The sequence below is a fragment of the Hemicordylus capensis genome, chromosome 2 (assembly GCF_027244095.1).
Source record: "Hemicordylus capensis ecotype Gifberg chromosome 2, rHemCap1.1.pri, whole genome shotgun sequence".
NCBI lineage: Eukaryota > Metazoa > Chordata > Lepidosauria > Squamata > Cordylidae > Hemicordylus > Hemicordylus capensis.
This window is the reverse complement of record NC_069658.1, coordinates 21316332-21341968: the sequence shown is the minus strand read 5'-3', so window position 1 is coordinate 21341968 and position 25637 is coordinate 21316332. Positions and strand designations below refer to the sequence as shown.

General features: G+C 46.7%; 1 protein-coding gene and 1 long non-coding RNA gene across 5 annotated transcripts in view; both read right to left on the bottom strand.

Moving 5' to 3' along the window:
- NEDD4L (NEDD4 like E3 ubiquitin protein ligase) overlaps positions 1-25637 on the bottom strand; it is a 397256-nt gene that overhangs the window by 335216 nt on the left and 36403 nt on the right. The window lies entirely within an intron of this gene.
- LOC128341815 (uncharacterized) lies at positions 6969-24951 on the bottom strand. The gene is made up of 2 exons (XR_008314601.1): positions 23172-24951; positions 6969-7663 (listed from the first exon to the last, which is right to left on the bottom strand). It is a non-coding gene; the product is annotated as an uncharacterized LOC128341815 (long non-coding RNA).

The following is a 25637-nucleotide window of genomic DNA, read 5'->3' as shown; positions in this document are numbered from 1 at the left end:
CGGCCACCTTGCAGCCTCCTGGGCTTGGGAGTCTCTCCAGGATGCCCCGCGCACTCACGTGGGGCATCCTGGAACTTCCGGGGGGCCATGCAGCCCCCGATCCCTGCAGCCCCCGCCGGCTCTGTGACGGAGCTGGCAGTTGTGTGGGCAGCCAATTCGGCCGCCAGGGCTGCTGCCTTGATCGTCTGCAAGGAGAGCGGGCTAAGCCCTCTCTCCCTGCAGAACTCCCTCCAGCTGGTCTCACTGATCATGAGACTCGCCTCAGTATATAGCCCTTAACCCAGGACTAAGGCAACTAACCATGGTTAAGATCTGGTTAGCCTGCATGTGCGTTGGCAGGCGGCATGCTCTTATGCTGCAAAGCTGTGATTGTTCATTATGGGCTGGTTCAGATGTCCCATGGAAACTTGGATAAAACTAGGCTCCATGCTGGGCTTCAGGGTGCTCTTCCTTTCCATCCCTGCATGAGTCTCACCTTCCTATTTAACTTAAAATAAGCGGAAATCTGTTGAGGCTTTCCACACGAGCAGTGTGGAGACCCAAGGAGGGTTTGGCAGGGAGAGTGGGCTTGGCCACCCCCACCCCCCACATGATTACCGGCTCCATCACGGAGCCAGTTTAGGTGGCGGGGAAGTCCCAGAATGCCCTGTGCGAGTGCGTGGGTCATTCTGGGAGGACCGCCGACACTGGGAGGCTTGTTGTAGCCTCCCGGTTGGGGGTCTACTCATGTGTTGCTGCGGTGCAGAGCCGCACTGTGGCAGCACACAATCACCAAAATGGGGTTAGCGGAGCACTCACTCCACTAACCTCATTTTAGGGGAAGGGTATTTAGGCGGGCTAGCCGCTGAACCACAAGGCTTGCCCACGAGCCTGGTGGTTCTCACAACCACTGGAAAGCGGGCTGGGCTTCCAGCGGCTGTGAGAATAGCTTCGTTGTGTCCTCTGAACTGACCAATCTCAGCTTATTCTAACCTACTTGCTTCAGAGAACATGAGATCTGTACTCAAGAATTGAATTGTGTTCCAGATCTTGGGTTCTCTGAAGCAAGTAAGTTAGAATAAGCTGAGGTTGGTCGATTCAGACAATATGACCGATCTCTACTTATTTTAACCTATATAAGAAGTTGATGCTCATATAGGGATGGGAGGGGAAACTGCCTGCTTGCAAAGCCCAGAGATGTTGCATGGAGCCCAGCTTTATCTGAGGTTCTGCATTATGTCTGAATCTGAAGCATCTTACAAACTTTGAGGCTGTTCTCACGACCACTGGAAAGCGAGCTAAGGGAGCCCAGGGTGCTTTCCAGCGGCCATATGCTGCAACACTCTCAGCAACAAACCTCACTAAATAGCCCCTCGTTAAATGAGGTTAGCGGAGAGAGCGCTTCACTATCACTGTTTCCCTGATTGTGAGTCGCCATGGCGTGGCTCTGTGCCACGGCAACTCATGAGAAGACCCCCAGTCAGGAGGCTCCAACAAGCCTCCTGGCATGGGGGTCTCCCCAGAACTTGCGCGGGGCTTCCTGGGACTTCCGGGCGCCGGGCGGCCCGATCCCCACCACCCCTACCGGCTCTGTAACGGAGCCGGTAATCGTGTGGGCGGCTGATCTGAATGCCCAGGGCTAGCTGCCCGATTGTCTGCAGGGAGAGTGGGCCAAGTCCTCTCTCACCTCAGAACCGTCGTAGGCTCTCCACACTGCTCGTGTGGAGAGCCTCTATGATTTGTGAGGAGTTCCAAACGAGGACACCAAAACATGCTCTGAAATAGCTTTGCAACCGCTATGTTTCAATTAATAGACCACATTCATGACTGTTTCTTGGACACAAAAGAGACAAAAGTGAATCAGACTGGGTGCTGAACAGGTGGAATGTGAAAGCAGACAAGCATCTTTAAACCATGATTTGCTCATTTCTTGGAAAGGAGTGCTCTCTCTCTCTCTAATATTTACTTGGTGATTGCTGTGAGATGAGCTTTGGACCAATGTGTTTCACGCACTGCTCTGGTCTGCTCTACAATCTGCATTGCAAGGTATGTACTCACTCATTCAAAATGTGGCTGAAGATGTCACGTTGCTGTAGTTGAGCTTATGGCTATGCTTGCTGGCTACTAAGAGTGTTGCTGTGGCAGCTGTTTGAAATGAGGACATAATTGTGAGGAGTCATAATTGTGTGAGAGGCACTGTCGCTGACAGTAGTTTCTAGATCAGTGATTCTTTTTTTGGTCATCTTTGCACTGTGTGTTTGGCAAAATATGGTGTTCTGTGTTGGGAGGGGCTGTGTGTTCTGCAGTGGGTTTTTTTTTTAATTTGGGGTTGTTGTTTTTTGCAAGACAGAGCTGCAAAATGCATGCACTTTGCTTGTTTTGCCCACAGTGAACAATGGGGAACTCTAATCACCCCGTTGTTCCCCATGGGTAGGTCCTAGGGACACCAAATGGGTTGGGTGCTACCTACCACCCTTGCCTATTTATTTTGTGGGATGGGTGGTAGCTCTACTATCATGTCCACGGGCGTAACTATAATAGGGCAAGGGGAGACAGTTGTCTGGGGGCCCCCAGCAGCGAATCACATGACTGACTCCCCAAGCTACGCACCTGCCCGGGCTTCCTTCAGTTACTTCATGAGCTGAGCTTCAGTGCGGGTGGGCATTTTAAAATCTTGTCTCTGGGCCCACTCCAACCTTGCTATGCCCTTGATCATGTCCTACCACCCCACCCACTGTGGTGTCCCTAGTACCTATCCCTGGGGAACAATGGGGTGATTCAAGTTCCCCACGGTCCCCTATGGGCGATTAGTGAATTTCTTATTTCATTTGTTGAACCGGCTGGCTATAGCTGCCCAGTTCAATAATTGATTTTATTTTTATTTTTATTTTTTGGTGATTCCATTTGAGGTCGAATCTAATCACAAAAAATGATTCCTGCACTTCCAATTCTTCTTCAAAAACACATCTCTTCCATCAATCCTAAACCACTTACCCCGCCCCACCCACCCACTTTCTACTGGAACTAAGACAAAAAACATTAGTGGGATTTTTGTTTTTCTCTTCTGATCTGTTGCTGCTTCTCTGTTTTTCATGTCTGCTGATTTCTAGTGTTTATTATGCTGCTAGTTTGTATATTACAGTCTAATTTTTATTTGGCTGTTTTTTCCATTGTGTTTGGACCTTTTTCTGTAAGGGTTGCTGCTGTAAACGCACGGGGTATTAAGTTCTTTTTTTTTTTTTAAACTAAATTAAATTGATGCATGAATCCTTGCTTGTACCCTCTTGACTATACATGCTTTAAAGAGGGGGAAGTAACCCTTGAAAACATAAACTTATTCTAAGGGAGAGGGAAATTTTTATTTTTTCAGCAATTTGAACCTCACTTGCGAACTCCACTCTAACACTATTCAATTAGTTTCTGGCATCTACAGTTTTACAAATGTGTCAATTGCCATCTTCACCACATACATGCACACTTGAGAAAAACCTTAAATCTTTCAAGAGACATAATAAAAGCTGACAATACAGTGGAAGAGCTTTTCTTTCCGCACCTGCTGAAGGACCAGAGGAGGCAGATTGCTGGTTTCTTCGCCTGAGATAACAATCCCTGAGTGCACATACAAAGATGTCTGACGACTTTTAGCCAAGCACTCTGGTGTACCCTCTTGGTTCGCCATGCTTCTTTATGGCAGGAGTCCCAAACAGGGGGCACTAGTACCCTTCAAGAGCTCCCAGGTGGTACTCAGAACCCTCCTGCCTCCCTATGCTGCAGCTACGCTATTTGCTCCTCATCTGAGAATCACCAGATCCTCTGGTCCTCAGTGATGTGTCCATTACAGAAGAGGGGAAGGGTGAAGACCCTCCTTCTCTGCTCCTGATTGGCTGGCTACAGGCTGAAGCTCAGGGAACTCCACCCCTCAACTTGACATACAGGCTTCAGAAACCTCCCATTGAAATTAATAGGGCAAGTAAACCTATATAGGCTCCAGTGTGATTTTACTCTGTCTCCACACACTTCAGCAGGCTTGCACTGTGTTTTTTGCAGTCTGGATCCATGCTCCCTGTTTATGTGCACAGCAGGGTCTTGGTATGATTTTCACAGTACCGCCTGCTGGCCAGTTCTTGCTTTTCATGAAGAACCACCATTCACCAGAAAAGTAGCAATCCATTCTTTATGGAAAGCAAGAGCTAGCTAGTAGAATTTCGCGCTAGGACCCTGCTATGCATATGAACAGTGTGAGTTCTTGCTGGCTAGGATTTCCGAAACTGTGTGTGGAAACAGTAAAATCACACCTGGAAAAGTGCTGCGCCAACACTTCCTATCGCCATCTGCAAGATCCCTTGGTGGAACTTTGGTCTGACCCAGCTGGACTCCTTTCGGGTTGTTAAGAAAACACGGTTCACTGGCAACAGTCCAAACTGAGGTGTCTATCCAAGGAAGCAGGTGGCAGAAATGGTTAAGGCAGAAGGGCAGAGATGCACTCAGGCCGGAAGTGAATATAGAAAGGGATGAAGAGCTCAGTGTGCAAAGGCAAGGCTGGTGCTAAAGGTAAAGGTAAAGTGTGCCATCAAGTCAATTTCGACTCCTGGCGCTCACAGAGCCCTGTGGTTTTCTTTGGTAGAATACAGGAGGGGCTTACCAATGCCTCCTCCTGCGCCGTATGAGATGATGCCTTTCAGCATCTTCCTATATCGCTGCTGCCTGATATAGTACCAGTGGGGATTCGAACCGGCAAGCTTCTGCTTGTTAGTCAAGCATTTCCCCGCTGCACCACTTAAGGTAGTAAAGGAAAAAGACACAAGCCTGGCCTGAAGGTTCGTGTCTTTATACCAGGACTGCTCAACTTCAGTGGCTATTAGCCACTGTGGTTGCGGAATATGGGAGTTGTAGTCCAAAAACAGCTGGGGAGGGCCCTAAGTTGAGCAGGCCTGCTTTATACCCTGCCTAGGCCAGGGAGAACTAACTGGAACCAATGTGATGTAGTGGTTAGCGTCTTAGATTATGACCAGGGACACCCAAGTTCAAATCGCCATTCAGCCTTTAAACTCACTGGGTGACTCTGGGTCAGCCACTTATCTCTCAGCCCAATCCACCCCAGAGGATTGTTGTAAGGATAAACATAACCATGGAGGAAGAACAAGCAGCTGTCGCCAGGCTGAAGCTGGGAATAGTAATAATTCTCCTTTTCCCTCAGCCAGGCAACTATGTGATTTATTCCATTTATATCATGAAACTTGAGGTAGAGTAGTGTCATGGCCCCAGATCTACACACACACACACACACACACAACTTGGAAGATGAGGTGGAGATTATGGAGAATGAGACAGGCTGGGAACGGTCTAGGATCCCGATTTCAGGTGACCGCTTGCCACTGAGACCCCTGACACCAGGAAAACTAGGCGACTAAGCTCCCCTACTTTAACCTGAGAGCAAAGTCCTGCCTCAGAAGGGTTCCTTGAGGACTTGCTGGTTGTAAAGGCCTCCCAGGGTTGCCAGCATCAGTGCTTGAGGAATCCGGCAAGGCACCTTCAAAGAATAGCACCTTTCCAAGGAAAGGAGTGGCGCCAGTTCACCCTGCCTAGGCAACACCTAGAAGTACCAGTAATCTACTACAAGACTGTGCTACAGCAACAATGGCCCATGATGCATTGCCTGGCCCGGTTACCCTGCTTCGTTCTGGATGAGACTCTAGACATGGCCCTCAGAGCTGTCCATGGTCCAGTGCACTCATTGAGACCCTGGCCCAGGATATGCATATATGATGTTCCCAGGGGACAGGCATTGACCCAACCAAAACCTGCTTAGAAGGCTGCTGCAACATACACCCTCACACCATAGTGGCATAGAACCCAAACTGTGGATCAGGCCTTGGTTCCTCACTGTCTGTGATGCCCGTCAAAGGAGGAAATTGGAAAGCTGTTCAACCCGAGACACTCAACCACCCAAAATTAGCCTGGTACAGGGAACCTGGTGTCCCCAGAGAGTCACGTTTGTGACATTGTCTAATTAAGCTCCAAAATCGATTGCGCTCCCTCAGTGTCAATTTGCCTCCGATAGGGACACAGATTGCTGCCTTATATTGAATCAGACCATTAGCCCACCTAGCTTAGTATTCAGGCAGGAGACTCAAGAAACTAAACCAATGGAGAGAGGAGAGCTGGACTTGTGGTAGCAAGAATGACTAAGCAAGATCTGCCCTGGTTGCATATGAATGAGAGACTTGATGTGTGAGCACTGTAAGATATTTCCCTCAGGGGATGGAGCCACTCTGGGAAGAGCATCTAGGCTCCAGGTTCCCTACCTGGCATCTCCAAGATAGGGCTGAGAGAGATTCCTGGCTGCAACCTTGGAGAAGCCATTGCCAGTCTGTGTAGACAATACTAAGCAAGATGGACCTATGGTCCACCTCAATATATGGCAGCTTCCTATGTTGTTCCTATGTTGAGATGCCAGGGAATGAATCTGAGACCTCCTGCATGCTAAGCAGATGCTCCACCACTGAGCTATATAGTTCCATCCCATAGGGGGAACATCTTAAATCAGACAAAGCTCACATTGTCACCCATCCAAATGCAAACCAAGGCAGATTCTGCTTAACAAAGAGGACAATTCAAGGTCGCTGCCGCAAGACCTGATGAAGGCCACCAGGTTTTCCCTCTGTACTGACACTGGCTGCTGCCTACCTGATTGCCAACCAAGACATTTGCCCAATCCCAAGTCTTCATAACCTACATATTAGAAGCACTAATGCACAGATCAGATTGTTCCCACTACAGGTCCTAACTGACCCAAAACACCTTCCTGTATCATCATCATCATCATGATCATGCCTCCATGTCAACCTCATTGACTGACATGGAGACATGACTGGTTGACATGGAGACTATTTCTCCAGGTCAGCCTCATTGGGAGAAGGCATAACCTCCCTAAATGCCTGCATGGAGGCGATGATGGGCTGGATGAGGGATAATGAACTGAGGCTGAATCCAGATAAGACAGAGGTATTTATTGTGTGGGATTGGGATATGGGAGACGATTTTGATCTGCCAGTTCTGGATGGGGTCACGCTCCCCCAGAAGGAACAGGTACACAGTCTGAGGGTACTTCTGGATCCAAACCTCTCCCTGGTGTCCCAGGTTGAGGCAGTGGAGAGAGGGGCTTTCTGTCAGCTTCGGCTGATATGCCAGCTGCATCCGTTTCTTGTGATGAATGACCGCTGGACTGGACTTTTGCAATGTGCTCTATGTGGGGCTACCTTTGTACATAGTCCGGAAACTGCAGTTGGTACAGAATGTGGCAGCCAGAGACCATATTATTCCTGTGTGTGTTAGTTAGTTGATTGATTGATTGATTGATTGATTGATTGATTGATTGATATACCGCCCTTCCAAAATGGCTCAGGGCGGTTTACAATTATATGGTCTGGGAGTACTTCTGGACTCAAACCCCTCCCTAGTCTTTCAGGTAGAGGCAGTGGCCAGGAGGGCTTACTATCAACTTTGGCTGATACTCCAGCTACATCCATTTCGTGAGATGAAACGACCTTAAAACGGTGGTGCATCTGCTGGTAACATCCAGACTTGACTATTGCAATGTGCTCTACGTTGGGCTGCCTTTGTACGTAGTCCAGAAACTGCAGCTGATACAGAATGCAGCAGCCAGGTTGGTCTCCGGGGTTACCTGAAGAGATCATATTACATCCATTTTAAAAGGGCTACACTGGCTGCCAATAAGCTTTCAGATGAAATACAAAGTGCTGGTTATTACCTATAAAGCCCTGAACAGCTTGGGTCGAAGATATTTAAGAGAACGCCTTTTTCTTTATGAACCCCGCTGCCTATTAAGATCATCTGGGGAGGTCCGGTTGTGGTTGCCACCAGCTCAGTTGGTGGAAATTCGAAACCAGACTTTTTCTAGGGTTGCCCTGCAACTTTGAAACACGCTTCCTAATGAAACTAGAGCCACCCCTTCTCTGAATATTTTTAAGAAGGACCTGAAGACATAATTCTTTAGTCAGACTTTTAGCTTATAGTTTTAAAGTTTTAAGTTTTAGAGTTTTTAATCTATATTTTAAACTGTTTTAATTGTTGTGCTTTTAGATTGTGATCCACCCAGGAACTTGTGTATGTATAAAAATGTGTTAAATAAAATAAGTGTCTCCCTAGCTTTATTGTTAATTTGTAGCATGACTCCTATAAGAACCCAAGATTAAATCAGGACAGAGTTTTCAATTTTTGTAGCTTTCCATTTCCCTGGCTTAATATGTAGTTATCGTAAGATGTATAGCTACACTACGCATCTAACTGCAGGTTAATTAGTAAGGAAAGTATACAATTTCAGCAAGAGATGCAGGTTGGTTGGTTTGGCAGGAAGGAACAAGGCAGCTCTATTCCCCTGTAATATAAAATCCATTTTCAACTAAGATTTGTAAGGGCATCTTAACCACTTATTTAATTTGAAGTTAAAAAATATCTCCGAGGAAATACATTTTATGTTTTTATGAGATGAGAACAATCAGAAAAACCTTCAACTTGCATCAAATGGATTCCTTACTTTCTCAGGTTTACCAGCTTGATATTGTAGCTCATCAACCTTCAATACATCAACACCATTTTCTTCCCTCTAAAATCATGCATAAGTAACACAAAATATTATTGAACTGCTCTTGGTTTCAGGCCTCTCATCTCCACCCAGGATAAGTCAATCCTGGATTCCATTTCCTTAGTATTGAAAGGAAATACAATCATTTTTGTTTGTGTTAAGCATAATTTTGGGGCCAAGTACATCAGAATTCTAAGGGATTTGAGATGGTGATGAGAAGGCTAGAGAGAGAAGCAGAAAGTAATCTAAGGTTCATAAATGAAGGGATCTTCAAAATACCTACAGTCAGTGAATTGAATGCCTGAATGAATGCGCAAGCATGTATGCACACACACACATATGTGCACACATACACCCCTGTTGCCTCCATCTCTTTGGAGCACCTCAAAAACATCTAAGTACGGTAGTAATTGGAAGCTAACATTGGATTATGGGTAGGAATCCAAATGTAGGAAGAGTAACCTTCAGCCCAGCACAGGCTGTTATGTTCTTAATACACCAGTATTCACATCTCCCATTTTTCCTTATGTATTTTTTCTTCCTTTTCCTTAGGTCTTACCCATGGCTATTTGTACAGTCAGACAGATTTCATAATCATTTCTGTCACCCCTGTAATGTATTTAGGTATGAAAATTGGAACTGCCAAAAATAAAAATCATTTACATTCATTTTACTGAGGATATTCTTCCACTCCATGATAGATTAAGATGTGTCCATTCACATAAATCTCTCTTAATACTTCCAATTAATCTTTGATAATTATCCCAAACAGATCTGATGCTTTCTTTAAAAGCTATATAGCTATGCATTTAATATTAGATTTCATCCACGGTATGAAAGACTTTCCATCTCATCTTTTCCCCTTCTGCTCCATGTTCATTCCTAATAATTATTATTTCATTAAGTTGATTTTATAACCACAGAGCTTTCTAAAATCAAGCAGCTTAAGAACTCATACTTCTCACACAGAAATCAATGGGAGCCATGGTTCAATGTATTAGTCATACAAAGCCCTATTCAGGCATTGAGGCATCTGAGAAGGACCAGTGTTGTTAGGGAAGCGAATGGGAGTGAACCAGCAAGCCATGCCGCCATGCTGATGGGCCACGGTTCTTAGTCATGGGAATAAACTTTCCACCTGCTTGCCCCGTAGACAAGTGCTAAATGCAGGGGTGCTTGGCAGTGGAAGTGGGGTAGCTAGGGAGCGTATGGACCTAGGGGACAGCCAGCATGATCCTGCTTCCCAGCCCTATTCAGACACTGATGTGCCTGTCTTCAGTTCTCTGTACCCATGCACATGTGAATGACTGTACCTGCATTCATTTTAACAGACCCTCCCAGATGCAAGGTACAGATAGGAAGTATATTGCTGTATCTATTCCCTCTAAGGTGTGCACATGTGCACGCGCCCACAAGTTTTTGGATATCTGCTCAGTTCGTTTTAGATCCCGCTCAGGTTGAATCAGGAAGGCCCCACTCTGAATGCAGGTGAGCACACACTGCCGTCATACTGCGCCCAGAACAAAACTCATGCCGCACAGAGATGAAAAAAATGAGATAAAAATTTAGATTTTAATTAGATTTATAGTTTTAAATAAGTTTAATATTGGGTTTTTAATTATTTTAATTGTTAAATTGAGTTAATGTTTAAATGATTTTAATTGTAAACCACCCCGAGACACAAGTTTGGGGTCTATTTATATTTTTATAATATAAAATTTTTAAATAAATATTTTTAAATAAATAAATAAATAAATAAATAAATAAATGTAACATGTGAATAACTTTACCTGCATTCAGATCTGTGTAAAATGTACACAGATTGTATGAGTGTTGTTTGTAATGTGTGAACAGGGTTCCCCTCTGCTCACATTCAGTAAACACAGGGATAACACCACCTGATAAAGACTCTAGAGTAACAAAACGTGGGATGATGGTGGTCTCTGTTCCACAAACAGCTCAGTAATAGAGCATCTGCTTTGCATGAGGGAGGTCCCAGGTTCGATTCTTGGGATCTCTATGTAAGGTTAAGAAAGTACCACTTGGAAATCCTTGGAAACCACCACCAGCTCATGAAAATATTGAGTGATCTAACTTGGTAGATGGCATTTATATATTTATATGTACAACTCTACTGAAAAGCTTACATGTTCTTGTAAGGCAAAGTCCCAAATATCAGGCTCCATTTGACATGGCCTCAGACCAAGTAAGAAAAAACTACTTTCACACACTACAAAGACTGTCCTAAAACCAAGACCAGACCAGGGCTTGACAAATCCCAGGCACCAGGGAGCCATGGCACCTAGAGATTTGACCACTGAGCCTAGACTAGGATATTTCAGAAGCAGAGTTAGTTAATAAAATATTTGTCCTAAGCAGCCTTGTTTCTCTTCTAAATATGCTACTTGTAAAGGGGAGAAAGAGACACACATTTTCCCTCCCCTTCTACAATATCCATCACTAAGTCTGGTAATTTTGTCAAGTGTCTATTATCTGGCTCCTGTGTTTTTTGGGCTGGCTCCTAGATCCAAAGAAAATTTCTCAAGGCCTGGGCCAGGCAATTTGGGACCCGTTTAGTGTCTCGTGAAAGCATCCTTAGAAGAGCACATCAAATCAGAGGGGTTAAGTTAATGCATTCTCTATTCCTTCCATTTACACAGAATGCACAGTTCAGCCATATTGCTAGCAAAGACCTCTTTTCATGATAGTACCCTTTTCCCAAGGGACACAGGACCAAACTCTGAACAGAAGCAAAATACCCTCTTCCTATTGAAAGGGGCCCTTTTTTTTACAGGGGAGAATTGTGATCAACAAGAAGGAATTTTTTGCACTATCATCGACTCGGCGGGAGCTGTGAAAGGCTGTCACCGCAACTGGTGGCCTTCATGACGAGTTCAAGAGAGGTTAAACTCAAGCAGTCATTGATAAAATGGTACTTGACACTGACTAGACGGGGAAGCCCTCCTTAGAAAACCCAGCCCTTGTCACCAAAGACAAAGCATCAACTCTGTGCATCGGCTGGGCATTCTGGTTACAGAACGCAGATCATCCAAGCTGAAGAAAAACCACATTCACAAGCCGCATGCTGCAGAGGGTGGCAGCAAGTTCAATCATTCATGAGAAAAGAGCAGGACTTTGTCCTTGTAGAACACAGATGCGCTATTTCCCCCTCTCCTCTTGGCAGCATGGGGAGAAGAGCCGGGATCAACAAATAAAAAGGAGAGAATTCAGGCTGTCTACTCATTTACCCGTTCAGCTGCATTTAAATTAGGCCTGTACCACCGGTGGCTCACCAAGGCAGATAAAGCTCCCTAGCCACACACGGTGGCCCTCCAGGGGCTCGGCAACCCCCCCCCCCCCATTTTGCAGCCCCCATCAGGCAGTGGAAGCGGGAGATTTCTGGGTAGGCCGCCAGCTACAGCAGCCTTCAGCTTGGTGACTCGCAAGTTCTGCCAGCTGGCACCAGAGTTTGCTAAGCTGCAAAGTTTGCATGTAGGGAGAGCAGGATGAGTGGGCACAGGCAGTACATCTGGAGAGGCAGAGCTGCCCCATTGCAGATGACAAAGCAGAAGCATTGGCCGGGACCATTTTTGTTCCCCTCCATCCCTCCCTCTCTCCAGCACAGATAAAATCCACCATTCTGAAATTTTTACTCTGCTTCCCCTGTACATTTCCTGCATGACAATGTATACCCTGGTATATTGTATAGTAACATAAGAAGTTGCCTTATACCAAGTTAGATCATTGGTCCATGGTCTAACCAGGGGGGTACTGGTTAGACCACCCCAGTATGGTCTAAACCATGGTCTAAACCAGGGGTTCCCAATCTGTGGCACTCCAGATGTTGCTGAACTACAACTCCCATCATTCAGTGTTCTCTCTAATTTTTTTCATCTGTGTGCGGAATGAGTTTTGTTCTGGGTGGAAGTATCAAGGCAGTGTGCGCGTGCATGTGAATTCAGAGTGAGGCTTTCCTAATTCAACCTGAGCAGGATCTAAAATGGACTGAGCGGACATCAAAAAACATGTGAGCGCATGCACACTACTTAGAGGGAACACTGCCATCATCCCCAGCTACAACAAATTGCAGGAGTTGTAATTCAGCGACATCTGGAGTACCACAAGTTGGAAACCTGCCGGTCTATGCTGAATGGAAGCAGCTCTTCAAGGTTTCAGGCAGGAGTCCTTTCCCAGCCCTACCTGGAGATGCTGCCAGGGAGTGAACCTGGGATGTTCTGCATGCAAGCAGACGCTCTACCACTGAGCTACAGCCACATTCCCTAAGAGGAATATCTTACAGCAGACAGTGCTCACATGCAGTCACCTATCCAAATGCAGACTAGGGCAGGCCCTGCTTAGCAAAGAGGACAATTCATGCTTGCTATCTCAAGACCAGCTCTTCCCGTCTAGCTGTCCCAGTCTTAAGAAAAAGCTTGTACAAAAAGCTTGGGCATCTAGCTATGCATGCCTAGGTGAAATCTCATCTGCCCCAAGGCCTCACAAGACTTCCGGGTTTGATGTTTAACAGGATGCAGTTGCCTTTACCACTGTCACTTTGACCTCTGCAGGGCTGGTGCTACCTGTACCACCTAGGATTGTACAGCTCTCTCCTGGCACTCTGGATTTTGGTGAGCCCCACCAATTAGACCCCATCCCACAATGCTTCAGACCAGGGTTTCATAACCCTGGGCCCCCAGATGTTGTTGGACTACAACTCCCATCATCATCATCATCATTATTATTATTATTATTTTACATTTATATCCTGCTCTTCCTCCAAGGAGCCCAGAGCGGTGTACTACATACTTGAGTTTCTCTTTCACAACAACCCTGTGAAGTAGGTTAGGCTGAGAGAGAAGTGACTGGCCCAGAGTCACCCAGCAAGTCTCATGGCTGAATGGGGATTTGAACTCAGGTCTCCCCGGTCCTAGTCCAGCACTCTAACCACTACACCACACTGGCTCACCTCAGCCACAAAGGCCATGTCTGGGGATGATGGAAGTTGTGGTCCAACAACATCTGGGGCCCAAGGTTAAGAAACCCTGCTTCAGACCACTGCTGCAACATGGATGTCTACACGCAACAACTGGTCCAAAAGTATCCCATGGCTGCAAGCAACTAGGAGACAGCTCAACAACACCTGCAGTAGCTATCACTTTCCCCACCCCAGATCCAAAGACTGCCTTAGCCCTATTCAGATGTTCTGTTGGACCTGCCTTCAGATGTCTGTACACTTGTACATGTTTTGTAAGAATTACTATACCCAGGGTCATTGAAAAGTGAACCTGGGTACAAGCTCTCTGAAATGGAGAAACCAGATAGAAATTGTACTGCCGGTACCTGTGTTCAGTGTCCCATATGAATAACTGTATGTGTGTATAGATCTGTATAGATTATATACAGACTGCACAAGTGTTTAACATAACGAGACTCTTCTCACGATCGGTGAGAAGAGCCTCTAGGGGGTTTGCAAGGAGAGCGGGCTTAGCAGACGAGCAGACAGTCTGCTCTGAGCGGCCGCAGCAGCCGCCCACACGACTGCTTGCTCCGTGACGGAGCCAGCAGGGGCTGGGAGGACCAGGGTCCACGCAGCCCCCGGAAGCTCCAGTATGCCCTGCGCAAGTGCGCAGGGCATACTGGATAGACCCCCGAGCCAGGAGGCTGCTTTTAAGCCTCCCGATTGGGGATCTCCTCATGAGTAGCCACGCTGCAGCTACTCACAATTTTAAAAACTGTGTTTGCAGAGCACTCACTCCACAAACCCGGTTTAAGGGGAGGAGTAGTTAGGCGGGTTAACCGCCTGCAAGTCCAGTGGCTCACACGGTCAGGAGAGCCTAGCCCGATTTCGCCTGATCATCAGGATAGCCTCAACATGTGAATAGGGCTAAGGTCTCAATCTGACCTGGATTCAGCTTCAGCATAACTCAAACTTGAGACAACGCAATAGCCAGCTAGGAAAGCTGTACCTACATTGGAATTGTGGGGAAAGGGCCAAATAACAGCAGACCTACAGCAGTCCAGCACCCTACTCTCCCTGCACTGTTTGTTAATACAATGCAATCAATAAACTCTAGGGAGTAAAAGGATTCAACTTCTCCAGGTTGACTTTCGCCAATCTATCAATGGCTAGACTACAAATAGTCTGGTGGCTATAGGCCACCTCCATCCTCAAAGGCAAGAGGCCTCTAAATAGCAGTTGCAGGGGAGCAACAGCAGAAGAGAGGGCATGCCCTCACTTCTTGCCTGTGGGCTTCTCAGAGGCATCTGGTGGGCCACTGTGTGAAAGAGGATGCTGGACTGGATGGGCCTTGAGGCCTGACCCAGCAGAGGTTCACACCAGCTTCAACATGCATTATAAAAAGTATCTTCCAATATTCTGAAGCCAGTCTGAAAACCAGCAATCCATAAACTGAGCTAGATATAAGCAACCTTGTGTTGGCAAACTCATCGCAGCAGGCATAAAGCAGCTCTATCTCCAGGTAGTGACAGCCTAGATTGACCAGGCTATTAACCACCCAGAACGACGCAGCTGGATGACACTTTGCAGACGCAAAGACAGCAGAGAAGAAAAATGTCCACAGCTGCAGCAGAGTCCCTTGAAAAGGATTTATGCCGTGACTGGTTACTGTTGGCACAGGTTGATTGCCCCCTCCATTCTGCTCATCTCCCGTCCCATTTCATCAGCCTCAGATCCTCTATAGGAGAATATAAAAATGGATGAAGCAGCAGCAGCAGAATGGCACACCTGAACAATGGCACAAGCTGTGTCAATGGCCAGCATCAGCCTACGACTCTGCAGGTAAAATTGGCCATCTGTAGAGCTGCTGTCAGGAAGACTGGAAAAATTCCCCAATGCTATCTGCATAGGAACATAGGAAGCTGCCCTACAAGGAGTCAGACCATTGGTCCATCTAGGTCAGTATCATCTACCAGAACTGCTCAACTTCAGGCCTCCAGCTGTTTTCGGACTACAACTCTCATAATCCCAACCACAGTGACCAATAGTCAGGATTATGGGAGCTGCAGGTGAACACCCGCAGGAGGGCCAAAGTTGAGCAGCCCTGGTCTACACTGACTGGCAGCGGGTCTCCAAGGTTCCAGGCAGGAGTCTTACCCAGCCCTACCAGGAGACGTCAAGGATTGAACCTGGGACCCTTTGCATGCAAAGCAGATGCTCTACCAATGAGTCACAAACCCATCTCTCATTCACACCCTAGAATCTGACTGACACCATGGGAACAAAGCAGCCCACCTAGGTCATTATCCGTCTCGGAGTACTACAAATTTGTAACAAACCTTTGCTTTCTCTGTAGCCAAGAAGCAACCTTCTCAGTGTGCCTGATGAAGAGTTGTGCTTTGCCTAAACATGAATATATACCTACATAGCGTGTAGCATTTCAAATACAGTTGTGATGACCATCCAACATGGTACCGCTAAGCTAAGAGCATAATATTTTATAATGCAGAAGTGCAGTGGTGGTTCTCTTATATATAGTAGGGGGATTTATTATTTATTTATATAACGCCCCATATTTTTAAAAAGTCCCTAGGCAGTTCACAGTGTAGCAATGGAGACAGCAACTATCTTTGGTCATTGCAGAATGGCGCCGTCAGTGGCTGTTGCTGGTGTCTCTCCTGTGCTCAAGAGTTTTTATACAGAAGCTGGACATCAGTCTGTCAGGGATGCTGCAGCAGTTTCCTGCACTGACCAGGGAGTTGGACTAGAAGACCTCCTAGGTCCATTCCAACCCTCAAATTATATTATTCTATTCTTCTTTAAAATTGCAACAAGGAATCATTTTTTAATTTCTTTTGCTCTCGGAAAAGGTTTGCAAACTTTATTGGTTGAAAAACAGTACACAAATCGTCCAAATACATATATTAAGTTAATGCAACAATCAATCTGAATGTCCTCTCATGTATCCTGTTATGGGGGAACCGAACAGTGTCAGGCTCAAGGCCATGACGATCACGTGGCTCCTCTCCTGTGGAAAAGACCAACGCCGTGCGGGCGAGCCCCGATTCCGTGGGCCACCCAGCCCTGCAGGGAACTCGTAGGCAAAAGGCAGCCAGATGGCGCCCTCTTGTGAGACTTCAAAGAGAAGCCGCAAGATCTCGGGGCCTTCCAACATCACTGGGCCCCACAAGGACCTCATTCACTCTCTCCACAACCAGCCTTTATGTCGGGGGCGCTCTTTAGAAAGGAACTAAAGAACTTCTAAAGAGCTCTTAAGAAAGGCATTAGTCTCCAGATGGTGACAGGACTCTAATTTCAACTGATCAAAATTTTTTTGATCAACTGGCCAATTGGTTGAGTATTTCTAAAGTATTCATTCTTATTGGAACAAGCAGCAAGATAACAGGTTTGCTACTTAAGATAATTACAAAAACATAGGAAGCTGCCATATACTGAGTCAGACCATTGGTCTATCTAGCTCAGTATTGTCTACACAGACTGGCAGCGGCTTCTCCAAGGTTGCAGGCAGGAATCTCTCTCAGCCCTGTCTTGGAGATGCCAGGAAGGGAACTTGAAACCTTCTGCTCTTCCCAGAGCAGCTCCATCCCAAGGGGAATGTTTTGCAGTGTACTCACACTTCTAGTCTCCCATTCATATGCAACCAGGGCGGATCCTGCTTAGCTAAGGGGACAAGTCATGCTTGCTATCACAAGACCAGCTCTCCTCCTCCTTATCATGATACAAGTAAGAAATGTACTGCTGTGTCTGTGCAACACAACATGCGAATAACTGTACCTGCATACAGATCTGTACCTGTGTATACTGTACCCTCGTTGCATGAGTGTTGAGCATAACATGTGAATAGGGCTATTATCTCATTTGTAACAAAGCAATCGGATAGTACCATATAAGAGTTTTAAGTAATTTTTGTAAGCTACTTTGAGGACCAACTGGCCAAAGGACAGAATACAACATTTTTTATATAAAACCAGGAGAAGTAGCAAACTGCAACAGTCTTTGTTAAAATTGGCTTTTGGTGTCCAAGGATAAAGCCGAGATAATAGATGTCTGTTTCTTCTATTTTGCTCTCTCTGTTATTTTTAGAAGGTCACTTGAGTTAAAGCATATCTTCATCTTCGTGATTAAGCCGCAGCTTCTGGCAAGAAGTTCTCAGAAGCTCAGAGCTTGCTCAGGCAGAACAGACAAGCCTTCAACTATTAAATGCCTCATCAGAAAAAGCACTCAGAGGTGCCCAGTGCAATTTGATTCTCTTCTCTGCAGTGGGGCTGGAGCGGCGGGGCGGTGGGGGGAGAGACAGGGATGAGCACCAAACTCTGCATTTTGATGCAACAGACTGTTGCTAATTTTCATTGAAAGAAGAACTTGTAGCTTCAGAAGTTGGGCATTTATGGTTTCAGTCTGCCTTATGAGCCACTGTGTTGGCGAACAAACATTTAGGATTCTAAGAGAGCATCATGAAGGCACTTTGGGCCATGAGGAAACTGTCAACCCGTTCTCCTACGCCTCAGATTTGTTCAAGTCCCAATTCTCTCACAATGCAATCACCAGTCAGACAGTATAGCAGGGTGAATTTGCCATGAGCTAAAACGAATTTGAGACAGGAAGATGGGGGCAGAGACACAGAGGTCATTCACACAATCAAAAACTATGTTCTACCCAGGTTTGGGAGTTATGTATGCTCTCAATCTTTAGTTGTGTGGAAGCAAGGTTGGAGGAAAACCTGGGTAGCTTTTCCTCTTACCTTACTTCCACACAACCAAAAATTGGGAACACACACAGTTCCCAAACCTGGGTAGAACACAGTTTTTGATTGTGTAAATGACCTCCAAGATTCATATAATATGAATTTGTTTATACAAAACATGTATGTTCTAATCTGAGATTAGAAACTGACCACTTGTTGGGATGGGGGACTGATTAATCCAGTCCGGGGGGTGGGGGGGGGAGAAAGAGAGAGAGAATGAATTTGTGGTGTTAGTTCCAGCAGTGCTGACCATCTGCTTAGAGGGGGACAGATCTTCATACACAGGATTTAAAGTGGCGGTTCCCTTATATTTAGCAGGGGGAGAGCAACTGGCCCTATCCAGCCCCAGCACAGCATCCCTCCAGTGGCTGTTCCCGATACCTACCTTTTATTTCTTTTTAGACTATGAGCCCTTTAGAGATAAGGAACCATCTTAATTTATTCTTCCATGTAAACCAATTTGAAAACCATTGAAAAGTGGTATTAAAATATTCACAGTAGTTGTTAGCCCTATGCAGGCTCAACACCACATTCTCTGCCCCTCCATAAACCATGGTTAAGGATTTGCAAACCAGGAAGCAAAACTATAATTACATCTGCATCACAGCAACTATGATTAAGGCAGATTCCCTGCCTCTCCACTTGTAGAGGTGACACAGGTATCGCCCTCCACGCACGGGCAGGGCTTAGCTCAGCAACTAAACCATGGTTTTGACATTTGCTTTGGATCACAAATCATGGTTAGTACCAGACATGGTCAAGTGTTATGTCTGCACCAAGCTACAACAGGCATACAAGCCTACTGCTGAATATGAAGTTACTGGGGTCAGGGCCACGACATATTTTTTAAAACAAATGTTTTCACAAACATTTTAGCCAAATTCCCATCATGAATTTTGCCCTGCAGTATTGTTACTGTACCTAAAGAGAGGTTTGGGCTGAAAGCAAGCCTGTATCCCTCTCCCACACCCACCGAGGTCATACACATGAACTCCTGGCCACTGCTCTGGAGGGCTGCGGGGAAGGCAGGTACTTGCCTGCCTTCCTGGCAAACGAGCAGCGGCCATTCTTACCTTCGTCACACACCCATACGAGTGGTGACACAGAGAAGGCAAGAGCTGGGAGCAGGAGGACTTCCGCCTCCCACATCCCAGGGGGCCCTGTGTCACAAGCGCAGCGGCTGCTCGCATTAGAGCAGCAGCCGCACTCTGCTCAGCCACTCCTCCGACTCGCTGCCGGAAATGGTGGCGGGCCAGGAGGGAAGCCTTCCCATACGGTGACAATCATGCACACAATCACCTGCGGAGGTTAAGCAAACCTGAGGTCCGCTTCATCTCATTTAACAGCCAGGGCAAAAAGTCGGGCTAGCAGGGGTGGGAGCGCCGGAATCGGAAGCATTAGAGCAGCCACCATACTCGGCGTGGCTGCTCCTTCCCCCCAGCTTGGCCGTTCCTCCACCCCCACCCCCAGCTCGCTGCCGGAAATGGTGGCAGGCTAGGGGGAAGCCTTCTAACCCAGCAGCGATCATGCACATTATCGCCTGCCTAAGTTAATCAAAACTGAGGTTTGCTTAACCTCAGTTAACACCCGAGGCGAGGCTAGCGAGGGCCGGGGTCGGGAGCGATCACAGCCCTCCACATGCGCTCCTTAGGCCAGGCTAGGCTGCCCTACCCTGGGCTAGTCTGCTTGTGTGAATAGCCTTACTGAGAACTTGATTACAAGTGTTAATGAAAAGCTACTCTCAATAGTAATACCCCTGTAGCTTTGCTTTGGGGGACCCCTGTCTCCATTTCTGAATACTACAACTCCAGCCAATGAAATATCTAGGATGGAGAAGGCAGCAGCATGGTTTATAATGAAGTTGCTTTAAAAAAAAAAAGGCACTGTTTTCCTGGTGGTTTTCCTGGCTTATATGTTTATTATTATTATTATTATTATTATTATTAATTCAATTTCTATACCGCCCTTCCAAAAATGGCTCAGGATGGTTTACAAAGAGAGATAACAAACAAATAAGATGGCTCCCTGTCCCCAAAGGGCTCACATTCTAAAAAGAAACACAGAACACACACCAGCAACAGTCACTGGAGGTACTGTGCTGGGTGTGGATAGGGCCAGTTACTCTCCCCCTGCTAAATAAAGAGAATCACCACGGTAAAAGGTGCCTCTTTACCCAGTTAGCAGTTTATACATGTTTATACATTTAATTTTGTACAAAATCCCAGCACGCAAAAGGTGGAAATTAAGTTTCCGTCATTATTTAACTGGTATGAAATAAAGAAAACTCACCAAGTAAGTTCAGCTGGAAAATATCAGGAATAGACAAAAGAAAAGGGATGGGGCCGTAACTCAGTGGTAGACCTTCTGCTTTGTGTGCAGAAGGTTCCAGGTTCACTCCCTGACATCTCCAGGAGCTGCTGGGAAAGACTCCTGCCTGAAACCTTGGCGAGCAGATGCCAGCCAGAGCACACAATACTGAGTGAGATGGAGCAGGGGTCTGACTCAACAAGCAGCTTTCTATGATCCTAAAAATGGCTGGGGAAGACAAAACCAGTGGGAGCAGAAGTTCCTGATGTAGAAAATGTCTGGGCAGTGGTTAGGGTAAGGGTTAATAAGTATTTAAAATATATATCACCCACCACTTCAACAAGCATAAGGCAGATTACAACTTTCGAATTTAAAAGATAATATCATACAAGGATTTTCAGAAAAGCCATTCTCAAACACCAAATTGCACATAAAGGATGGTGGAGACTGAGACACTGAAAACAGCTTTTTGAAAAAAGCACTGAAAACAGCCTATTTTGCTATAGGCTCCACCACTTGATCCGTACCTGGGCACACAGAGGTGCCATTTTTAAAATTTAATTATTTAATCAGAAGGCACCCTTCCTAAGATTGCTGCAGGAACCAGCAAGTGAGCTGATGGTCTGTTCTGTAAAGCTCCTGCGAAGAATTTCAGTTTCCCCTACTAACTGAGCAAAGAGGCACCTTTTAAAAGGGGTGATTCTCCGTATGCGAGAGCAACTGGCCCTGTCCATCCCCAGCACAGCATCCCTCCAGTAGCTGTTGCTGGTGTCTATCTTATGTTTCTTTTTAGATTGTGAGCCCTTTGGAGACAGGGATCCAACTTCTTTATTTTTATTTATCTACGTAAACCGCTTTGGGAACTTTTGTTGAAAAGTGGTATAGAAATATTCGTCATTGTCATCATCACAAAAGTACCTTTGTTGAGGCCTGCAAGGCAGAGAAACCAATGCCTTTCCTTGCAACAATGCAACTAATACATGAAATGTTCAACTCTTGAATGGCACCTAGGGTTTAAAGCATGAGCCACCGGCCCATGTCTTCAGCCCTCGTTCTGAGCAAAAACTTCCTTTTAGAGCCCTGCATCACTTATATTTTTGCAGCAGCTAAAAGATTAAAAATGAGCTTACTCCGATTTTTTTTTAGCCTATTTGCCTAAGACAGCCAATCAATAGAGCAGTCAGATCACAAGGTGACAATAACTCCACTATTTCAGCATTTACTTTAATTACTTTTCAAGATATCATTTATAATAGGGCACTAGCACTGGATATCTATGCAATTGCCCCTTTGATCCACTCATACCCAGCAATTAACAGACTAATCTATAAAAGGCTTCTGTGCCATCAAGGACAAGGTGAGGCCATACAACTTGTCTTGAAGCTAACGGGAACAGATCTCTTAGTCCAGGGGTTCCCAACCTTGGGTCTCCAGATGATGTTGGACTACAACTCCTGTCATCACCAGCCACAGGACATTATGGCTGGGAGTGATGGGAGCTGTAGTCCAACATAATCTGGAGACCCAAGGATGGGAACCCTAGAACTAGGTGCTTGTACCAATGAGCAAGTTTAAACCAGAAGCTTGTATATTTTTGTTGAAACACAGTATATAAATATTCATCATCGTAGTAGTTGTAGGAATGGATTTAGGCAAAGAAGAAAGAGTAGCTGTTGAAAGAAAATGAAGGTACTAGCTGAAGTTTTAACACGGCACAAGACACTGCTGCAAACAAGACCTTCAATTATGGAGGGCTGGAGAAGGCCAAAATCATTTGTTAAAGCATTTTCTGTGTTTTTCTGAAAAGGTTAATACTTTAGGAAGACTTGGCCAAGTCTCCAGCACTAGGGCATTTCAAGGACAAGCCCAGTTTCAGATGGTGGCTAACATCCTAGGGCTGAACTTGTGCATTGAACAAAGTTGCGCCAGTGCAAGAAGATTACACAAAGTCACAGGGATTTTCAAAAAGTTCCCTTTGAAACATATGAGGCCTGCCATGAGTTGCATACCTTGGGCAAGCATGCTTGCGCTAGGGTTGTGCATGAACTGGTTCAGCGGTCTATTCACAGACCGCTGGACCGGGCCGAAAGACCAGCGTTCGAGCTGGTTCAAAAGTGTGGGGGGTAGATTTAAGGCACGGGGAGGGTGTCCTTACCTCCCCCCGCTTTGTTTCCCCCTCTGGTGCTGCTTCCAGAACTGCTGTTGAGAGGCACCCGTATACCCTCTTACTTCCCCAATACTTCTGGTATTACGCTGACCGAGGTGGCAAGAAGGTATACAGCTGCACTGCGACAACGGTTTTGGAAGACACGCCAGAGGGGGAAACGCCCGGACCTTAAAGCTACCCTCCCAACCACCGCCTCCTGGGTGTGCACAGAACCGGTTCCATGCACATCTCTAGCTCGCGCTACTGTGCCACAAGTCTGGAATGCAAGCTTCAGACTTAGCAGAACTAGCTAGTGCAGCAGCCTTGGGCTAGTACCACAGCCTTGCACAAGTGCAGCGCTAGTTAGGATGGCTGGCCAGGATGGCTTCCCAGAACCTCGCATGGAACTCACCAGCTCTCCTAGAAAGAAGGTGTACTCTGGTTTGTGCTATCCTTCTGCATCTGCCATCTGGGGTGGCCAGTACCATCTGGGATGAACGCTCATTGGGATTTTTGACAAGGTCTACAATCCTAGAGATGGAGAATAGGTGACAGCATTGCAATACGTTCAAGCTTTCACTGTGTTATTATGTTTTCACTAGTATTTTTAAGCCCGTTAAAATAACGGGCGCTAGTACCTTTTTTTGTTGTTTTTGTTTCCTTTATTCCTTCTCCCTCTCTTTCGCCCTTCTTTCCTTTTTTCTTTTTATCTCTCTCTCTTTCACTCCTTCCTTTTCTCTCTCTCTTCCTCTGTTTCCTTCCCTTCCTTTCTTCTCTCTCTCTCTCCCTCTCCCTCTCTCTCCTTTTCTTCCTTTCTTCCACCTCTTCTCACTCCCATCTTTCTGGATTCTTTCTTTTTTCTTCTTTTCTTTCTTTAACGGGCTTGTTCTTTGGGGCTGGCTGCTCCTCCCTCCCTCTCTCTCTCTCTTTTGTCCTTCTCCCTCACTCCTTTCTCCTTTTTCTTTCTTCTTCCTTCCTTCCTTCTCTCTTTTCTGGTTTCCCTCCCTCCCTCCTTGTTTCTTTTGTCCTTTTCCTTTCTTTCTCTTTCTTTTCTCTCTTAGTCTATGATGAGCTAGTTCTTGTATCCAGTACGCCCTGCTGAAGTCCAGAAAACTCCAGTTCTTATAAAGTGCATGCTTCTACTCTGTTCAAGAGGACTTCACTGTGATGACTGTTTAGCCTAAGACAGTGGCACTGCTGCAATATATGAACCCGTGAACTGCCTAGAATCAGACCAAAGGGTGGGTGATTTCTCTGGATTTGTCCTGAAATCGGGCAAACTAAGCAAACCTCCCACATTGGTGGCATTGGCTCCACAGAAAGTGCCTGGCCAGCCCTCGCTTCGCCGTGACTGCCTGAGTAGGTATAGCTGAGGCTCAGCCCGTCCTGCCCTCAGCCTGACTGACAGGCTCAGCAATGAGAGTGATGCCGGCGCTGAGCATCTGCCATGATCTCTCTCGCTGCCCAGACTGTCAATCAGGCTGAAGCGGGGCTGGGCTGAGCCCGAGCATTTCATCAGCCAGTCAAGAGGAGGGAAGGCGGGAGAAGCTGCTGCCGGTCAGTTCTCACCCTTCCCCTCCCTGAGGATTAGTCTCTCTTTAGTGTTTCATTTAACTTTTCTTGTTTGGTTTTCGGGCTGCTGCCGCCATTATGTGCTGGTTCTCACTTCTGCTCCTCCTTCTGCCTTCCCTGGTCCCCGCTTCTGCTCCTGCGGCTGTTTCTCCGTCAGCTGGCCACCTCCGATCCTGAACAAAGAGCGTGGTGTGCTAGTGAGTCAGGGAGTGGGAGCGGGAAAAGCGAGCACGGCACGGCGTCTCAGCTTCAGGGGCACGGCGCGTCCACCCGGCTACACTGGCCAGAAGAACTGGGGCATGGCGGGCCGAGGAACGGTCGGGGGGGGGGGGAAGGCTGCAGCAAATAAAGGGTAAACCTCGCCCCTTCACTTCAGGCTCCTTTTGTCTGTTGTGTGGCTGGGTTCAATGGATATATTTACTCCCAGGCAGGTGTGGGTCTCCCGGTCCGTTCTCCTGGCACGCCCGGTCCTGCCCCCGCCGCTTCTCTGGCTTCCGGGGTTTTCCCCTCTCTGCCGCTGCCGCCTCTGCTCCTCCTTCTGCCCTCCCCGGTCCCCGCTTCTGCTCCTGCGGCCGTTTCTTCTTCCTCAACATGGCCGCCCGTTTCTGGGCGGCTGTGTCTTTTTGGGCCGATCTGGGCGCTCGGCGCATGCCCAGAATGGCCCAAAAAGACACGGGCAGCACGGCTGCACGCTTAAGGCTTTTATGGTATAGGATTGTCCTTGCTCATCACTAGAGAGGCAGTCATTGTCAAAAATCACTATGAGCTATCATCCCCAGAGATGGTACCCATGCCCAAAATTTGTGGGCCTGGCTTATGGGCTAATTATAAAGTCTGACAGATTACAAGAACAATATTCTCTCTCTGTCGCTCTGCAAAGTACCAGATACGTTGACGTCTCTTCAAAAAGAGACAGCAGCAGTTCTACTCATTCTGGTCTTTTTAGTTTCACACACATAGTGTGTGGCTGTGAACCTCCACCAAGAGTCAAGGCAAGTAACCAATGGCTATAAAGCAATTGTCAACCAATGAGCCGTACAACTTTTTAACTGCCACATAAATTAAGGCTGGGAAATGGCGCACTGAAGTTAGTTTGCAAACTGAGCAGAGAGATTCCTGGCTCTTGGCAAACTGGAGAAGGCCCCTGTCTTGCAGGCGCGGAACTGCTAGGCTGTCCTCAATATCTCGCTGCCCTTGGCAACAGCCGATTCTGTCCCCAGGGAACAGAAATATGTGCTCTCCAAAGCAGGCCAGTTTTACTAAACATCTCCAAGAAAGAAGGAGGAGGAGGAGGAGGAGGAGGAGG